This window comes from Strongylocentrotus purpuratus, unplaced genomic scaffold (genome assembly GCF_000002235.5).
Source record: "Strongylocentrotus purpuratus isolate Spur 01 unplaced genomic scaffold, Spur_5.0 spur5_scaffold_6, whole genome shotgun sequence".
NCBI classification, from domain to species: Eukaryota; Metazoa; Echinodermata; class Echinoidea; order Camarodonta; family Strongylocentrotidae; genus Strongylocentrotus; species Strongylocentrotus purpuratus.
This window is the reverse complement of record NW_022145612.1, coordinates 19,441,608-19,448,302: the sequence shown is the minus strand read 5'-3', so window position 1 is coordinate 19,448,302 and position 6,695 is coordinate 19,441,608. Positions and strand designations below refer to the sequence as shown.

At 38.0% G+C, this 6,695-nt stretch overlaps 1 protein-coding gene across 8 annotated transcripts in view; it reads left to right on the top strand.

Annotated features, from left to right (window-relative positions):
• The first annotated feature begins 857 nt into the window (after positions 1-857).
• The window catches only part of LOC581763 (FERM domain-containing protein 4A), an 83,519-nt gene continuing 77,681 nt past the window's right edge, over positions 858-6,695 (top strand). For all 8 annotated transcript variants that reach the window (XR_004061854.1, XM_030973241.1, XM_011668529.2 and 5 more), the window contains exon 1: positions 858-998. The gene's annotated coding sequence lies outside the window, so the exon portion shown is untranslated. The remainder of the gene's footprint in view (positions 999-6,695) is intronic.

The following is a 6,695-nucleotide window of genomic DNA, read 5'->3' as shown; positions in this document are numbered from 1 at the left end:
TTTTCTTCACCCTTGTCTTTTCTTCTTCCTCTTTTTTGTTCTCTTTTAGCTCTCCTCTTTCGGGGGGGGGGGGGGGGGGAGATGGGGGAGATGGGAGAGGTAAGGGCCTTTTGCACCCCCGACTTGTTGGCGGGATAATTGCAACTGATCCCTTTTCTTTTTTTTCCTTTTCTACTTCCTCCTCTTTTCCTTTTGTCTTCACTTTCCTTGCTTCTCTCCGTGTTGATGGGGGGGGGGGGGGGGGGGGAGAGACAACAAAGCAAGGCCTTTCGGTCCCCCGGCCTCCTTTTTTCTTTTCTTTTCTTTTTCCTCTTCTTTCTCTTCCTTTCTCTCCCTTTTCCCTTTCCTTTCTTTTCCTTCTCATGATCTCCTTTTTTTTTGGGGGGGGGGGGCGTCCCCGCTCGCGTCTCCTCCCCCTGGATCCGCGCCTGTTGGTACCTATTTTCGGGACCTATATTTTCTTAGCTTAAATTAAGTGGCACCTTGACAAAAAAATGGAAAAAAACTAAGAGAAGTTAACTGTAGGTGATAATCAAACAACAACAAGGAAAATCGGGTAACTGCTAGAAATATATAAACGGATGTAAATCTCAGGTTGTTCGACTGTAAAAATGATTTACTACGTACCAAAACCCTAGGGGGGGAACTCAGATTTGGTTTGGACGGGGGGGTGCCGCTTAAGCCTCGAACCCCCTACCCATTATTAGGGGTCATACTCAAACTCACACATGTAGAGTTAATTGTGTTACACATTTTATTTTCTTCTTCTCAAGTCGCATGTTCCATGAGATTAGTCTAGCGCCATCTTTTGACAGTAATTGAGTAAACGTACGTTACTACTTTTTTTCTAAATCATCTAAAATAAATAAGATCGGTCTACTTGCAGCGTCCACGGTGCGACCAAACCACAGAGACCTGTCGAAACCAGCAGTAATCATCACAAAAATGACAACATTCAACTACTGACACGTATTATCGAGGATATAATATAATTAAAGGTGAGTTTTTCTAAATTCTTACTTGTTTACACGGGGAAATGATGTGTTTTTGTGATTAAATATGCTTCATAATAATGATACTCGTCTGACATTGGCATCAGCGCTCCGAATCCTATGGCGATGGCGACTGGTGATGTGCAGATTGGAGCTTGAACGGGCCGGTTGCGGTGGATGGTAGGCGCCGTTGAAAGATGACGCCGCGCCGTGGCCGTGGCCGTTGATGAACTGTATTTTAATATATTTATGCTGAATGAAGGGTGTTTTTGTTGTTATTGTGTATTTGTTTTTGTTCAGGTGATGATGTTTTACGGAATTTGGGTCTGTATTGTAATGAGACTTGTTTAAAACTGAACAAGAATTAGGCCTACCGGGCCGGTAGATCATTCCTTTTCGTATAAATGTCATCATGAAGACATGATCGAATGATAATGTAAAGCTAGTTGTTGATAATGCAATGGTCACTTGATTTATTATGTGCAGACACTCCAGACAGGGGCTTGAATAACATTTTTTTGAATTCTTCTTATTTTGACTGAACTTGGTGTAGATCTAGACCTATGTTTGTGTTATGTTTCTTCTTGAAATACAGTATATCTAATTAAGGTCTAGATTTTATTCTGTAAGTTTAACTGAAGAAAAAAAAGAGAACTTGTTGATGAATTTAAATAAATGATCAAAAGTCTAAAAACATGTTGATAATAATAGGTTCATGTAGCACCGACCAACAGTAAAACTGCTTATTACACTGTAGTGCAATGATCAATTCATAATTGATACAGAAGTTGCACAAACAAGATGCAGACGATTCTGTTGTGGATATATTTTTCATTTTGTTTGTTAAATCAAATGTACAGCATATTGAAAACAGTTTCATGACACAAGGTCAGTAGGTGACGACTTCTAGTCTAGAATTTTACTTAAAGATTTCCATATTATGACATTATTAGTGTCTTCATGTAAAGAGAAGTGGAAGCTACAGCTTGTGTGTCTCATGATGCAGAAAGAAAATATCACAAATGTGTGACTTTTATTATAGTTTTAACTTCAAAGATACTTGCATTTTTATAATAAGTAATACAAAATGTGGAAAATCTGAAAATCAGAATTGATACAGTTTTGATCAAGATTCTGTTTCTTATCATAGAAAGGTTATAGCATCATTTTCATGGCCACCTATTTTCTTTAAGCTGGACTTTAAAAATGTAATAATCTAGATGGACTGGAGTTAACCTACTGAGATAGCTTTTGACAGAGAGAAATGTAAATAGTTCTCTTCCACTAGACCTTTATTACCGACTACTGTGTCTTTACTTGTGACAATAACTCCTCTTTTTTAAGATTATATTTTCTACATGTATGATTTTAATTCAAAATTCAATTACCTGATTCTAGATCTACATGAGTTGAAAGTCTTTGAAAAGTTATTTTTGAAGGATAATTTTAAAGGAATATAATGTTCCATACACTAACAAATGTTTAGGAATGGTTGAGGAATTATTAAAAATAATCTGACAACTAACATGTACAGTACTTTGAGAAAGCCAATTTTTTTAGCACATGCAGAAAGGCAACGAAACAGTATGCTTTTGGCCAAGTTTTGATATGCTTGATGAAAACCCATTTAAGATTTGTGCAATTTTACAGTGCTTTTACAAGTTCACCATATGTTGAGAAATCAAGTAGACTGTGTAATTAATGTAGGCATTTGGAACATGTATGTAATATTAAACAAGAAATATTAAATCATGTTGTCATCTCTTCATTGCACTGAGATCACTCCCACTGTGCACTTGATTGCATCTGGTGGAATTGATGTGTTTAGTCACCAGTAGCCAGAGACAGAGCTTGTCATGTCTCCTTGTTTATGTGGTGTGCTGTATTCAAAGGAAAGGGATGGTGAAGGCCTTTCCAGGCACAATTTGTTTCCATGATGAAAATGTTTCTTTACCTTTTGTGTATTTCTTGCAGTTAGTTCAGCTTTCAAAAATTCATATAGCTATTATGCACATATATTTAAAAGTTAGGGTTAGCTTTCTTACAAGCATCCAAGTACATTCTTGATATAATTTGCCAGTTATTAATGTAGTCTAGTAGAGCTTAAATTACAAGAGAACAAAACGTGTACATAATATAATTCAACAATGTATGACTTCAGACTTGAGGCATTATCAATTCCAGATTCTATTAGTCTTGTCTATCATTTGCAAGGAGTCACTTTTAATCTCAGATTCTTTGTCTGGCATCTTATTTTCTAGTGGTAGGTGCTAGACAGTGATCACATTGGTTATGTTGCTTTGTGATCAAGCATTTGTTTGTCTTGTTGATATGTTTAATCCTGTAGGGGATTAGGGTAATCCCAGAACCTACATATCACACTTTGGAAATAAAGGTACATTATATGTAGTGCATGTTATGCCTTATGGCCTACATGTACTGTACATGTATAGTATTAAACACATGTTAATTTGTATCATGTTTGATCTTGATGTTGCCAGCCCACACCACTGCAAAATGTGAACAATATAAGAGTTACAATTTGTTTTAAGTCATGGATGTTTTGGGGGTAATGACCCAGTTCAATTATCATAATACAATACTCACATTTCCTTGTACATGTATATTTAGGTCTGTAGGATCATAATATTTTTGTTAATACAGTAGTGTTTAGCTGTAGAGTTGTAGAGCTGTAGATGTAGAGTGTATAAATCGAGTAACAGTGTACATTACTTGTGTATGTTTGGGCCAACAATGTTTCTAATACATGTAATGCTTCTCAATCTGTGGGTTGATGGTTCACATTTTCATCATTCTTTAGGCCATAACATTCAAAGAGACTTTTACAAGGCCGTAACAGGCTTACACATAAGGCCACCAATTAGTATTCATATTCATATGAATTATATTACTAGACATGTACAGTGTGTAGTTTGTGTATGTAATTTGTAGTGTAAAATTGTTTGGAGATAGACGTGGGAGATTTTGCAGACCCTGGAAATTACATCACTATCCCACCTACTCCCTCGAGGTGCCAGGTTCGAAATAGCCAATTATGGATCATGATAAGTTCATTCAGTGAAGTCATCCCAACTAGAGACCATATCAGAGAGGTCTGTAACTGACAATTATGATTTATGAGGTAGTCCTAGTAGGCAAGTACAATGTCAAATATTGCCCAGATAGTATCAGGGCAGCAGAGGGTCCCAGCCCCTTATCGTCAGATTCAGCTAGATATTGAGTCTTGAATGTCAGACACCATATGGTTTGAGAGTAGTGTCAGGGATTGCATTTTGCAGGGGAGGTATGATGGCATGGAATATAGATAAGAAAAAGTGCAGTAACTCATTTCTCCATGGTTGAGTGAGACGGTGGCTGGTTGATATGGAAAATATGACCTTTATTTTCTCAAAATATCCATCTTGTAAGCAAAATAAATAAATGCAGGAAAGTGTTTTATAAATAAGAGGAAAGAACAGGAATGTACTTGCAGGCTACATTTGTAATGGTGTGCTCCATTTCCTACTTCGTCTTGAATCCGTGTTTACCAAAAGTGGCTCAGATCCCGGGTAACTGCGAGAGGTGAGGTATAGATCGTTCAAATGAAAATAAAGATCTCTTTTCCTTGGCCGATGGCAGTTCAGTGACAAGATGGATGATGGCTTGCAGTGATAGTGTCAGAGTAATTGAAAGGATTGATTCCCATCCAGCGCTGACTTCCTTATTTTGTTTGCTTTCGATTGAGGGAGAACTACTATTGATTGGGGCTTGTGGAAATGAAATTATCGCCCTAGCCATAGTGTGGCTACTGAGGGCAAGAGGAGGGCAGAATTGGGATCTGATTTGACTCATTGACTCACTTAGATTTAAGTATGCTGTGAGTTTAGTTATTATTATTTTCTTTTAAAAATTTTGTACAATTATTCATTCTTCATCACATACATAAAATTATAGAAGTTTAAAATGGCAATGTATTTATTGATTCAAAAATATGTAGGAAAGAAAAGAGCTTAAATGTAGAATTAAAATTCTGATTGAATGAAAGCTTTCTGATTGATACACGTTACAGAAATTAAGAAAATCCTGATGTGGATGTTCTATGTATTGTAGGCTACATTCCAGTCAAACATGTAAGATCAGTATTGTGTTTACAAGTCTGCTTTTCTATACAGGTATACATGAATATCGTGCATTGTTCTAATTAGTACATTTCTTGCGTTTTGCATATTGAAATCCAGGGCTGTCAACCCTCTTTGTTACACACAAACATGATGTAGTGTACTGATGGTGCTAGAAGTAAAACGTACATGAATCAATCATTTGCTTTATTAATTAATGGATGCCATTTTTATCTCAGCAAGTCATCAATAATGAGGCACCATGGAAGTTACGGCCATAACATGGCACTGTGCAATGCCAGAAGAGATGACCACTGATGATACACAGTGCCAACAGAAGAGATTAACGGCTCTGATGATGTCATAGCTTTGGAATGCAGACAAGTGGTTGCTACATGTACATGTAGTAATTATGTAATAGTATGAGCAATGTTGACTGTCCAGTTGTGTAGTAAGGAAATGTATCCCATGCTCAATGAAAACCTATTTATAGAAATTCAGATAGAGTAAGGGGCCTACCATCCTATGGCTAAACCAGGGACTTGTTAGTTGACAAGGACTGGAATCTTGATGTATTCCCTTTGAACCCATGCTCCACCCCGACACTGCAGAATGTTATCCCAACTAATCCAAATTACTGCCGCTCGAGCGCAAGCGCTCGTAAATTTCTTCGAAGCAAATGACAGTCGAGGTCACAAATAACTCATTGCGCATGCGCCCTCGCTTAGCACAGGAAATAAAAATGGCAACAGTGTGTGCTGCTAAGATTCAGTCCCAAGGCCAGGCCGAAGATTGGGTTTTTTACCTGAAAGATTGGGAAATTGAGAGTTGGGAAACAAGCATGTATCTGTGGATTTCCTGCTACGGAAAACTTAATTCAATGTGGTGGTGAAAATTGTCCGATTGTGTGGTATCACCGCCAATGTGCAGGCAAAGAGGTAACGGAAATTCACACAAAGTCTCCCCAAGCTGAGCGGCCGGTCGCGCTCTCGTCAGTGCTAGCTAGATACGACCTGGAGATGCGACTTCTGTGTGAAACCTCATCGCACGAATAGATCTACAATATCGACCGACGGTAGAAAGTCCGAACTTCGTACATATACATGAAAACAAAATCTATACTAACCAGATCTGAGTTACTGAACTCTTAAGTAGCTGAAAGATCTAGTTTGTAGACTATAAACTCCCTTGTCAATAATTGTAACAAACAACGTTATCGCTCCTGGCCCGGCCCACATACGGTACCCACAACCCTGCATGCTGCAGCTACGTACATGGTCATCACAAATAATCTCGTTTTTTTTGTTGTTGTTGTAATAGCAATCAGTCAAGCTCAAGAACCGACGAGTATAATTACCAACGCCTTTCTTTTAAATATTAATTTCCTTCTTTCCAGGCGCGTACGCAGGGGGGGGGGGGGGGGGGGGGGTGGTTTTCACAAAAAACATATACATAAAAAAAAACTGAAGGGGGGGTTACCCCCCCCCCCTCCAGTTTTTTTTATGTATGTTTTTTTGTGAAAACCACCCCCCCCCCTTTGAGTTTTTTCTTCTTTTTTAAAAATCCTAATGGATGACCTAAAATT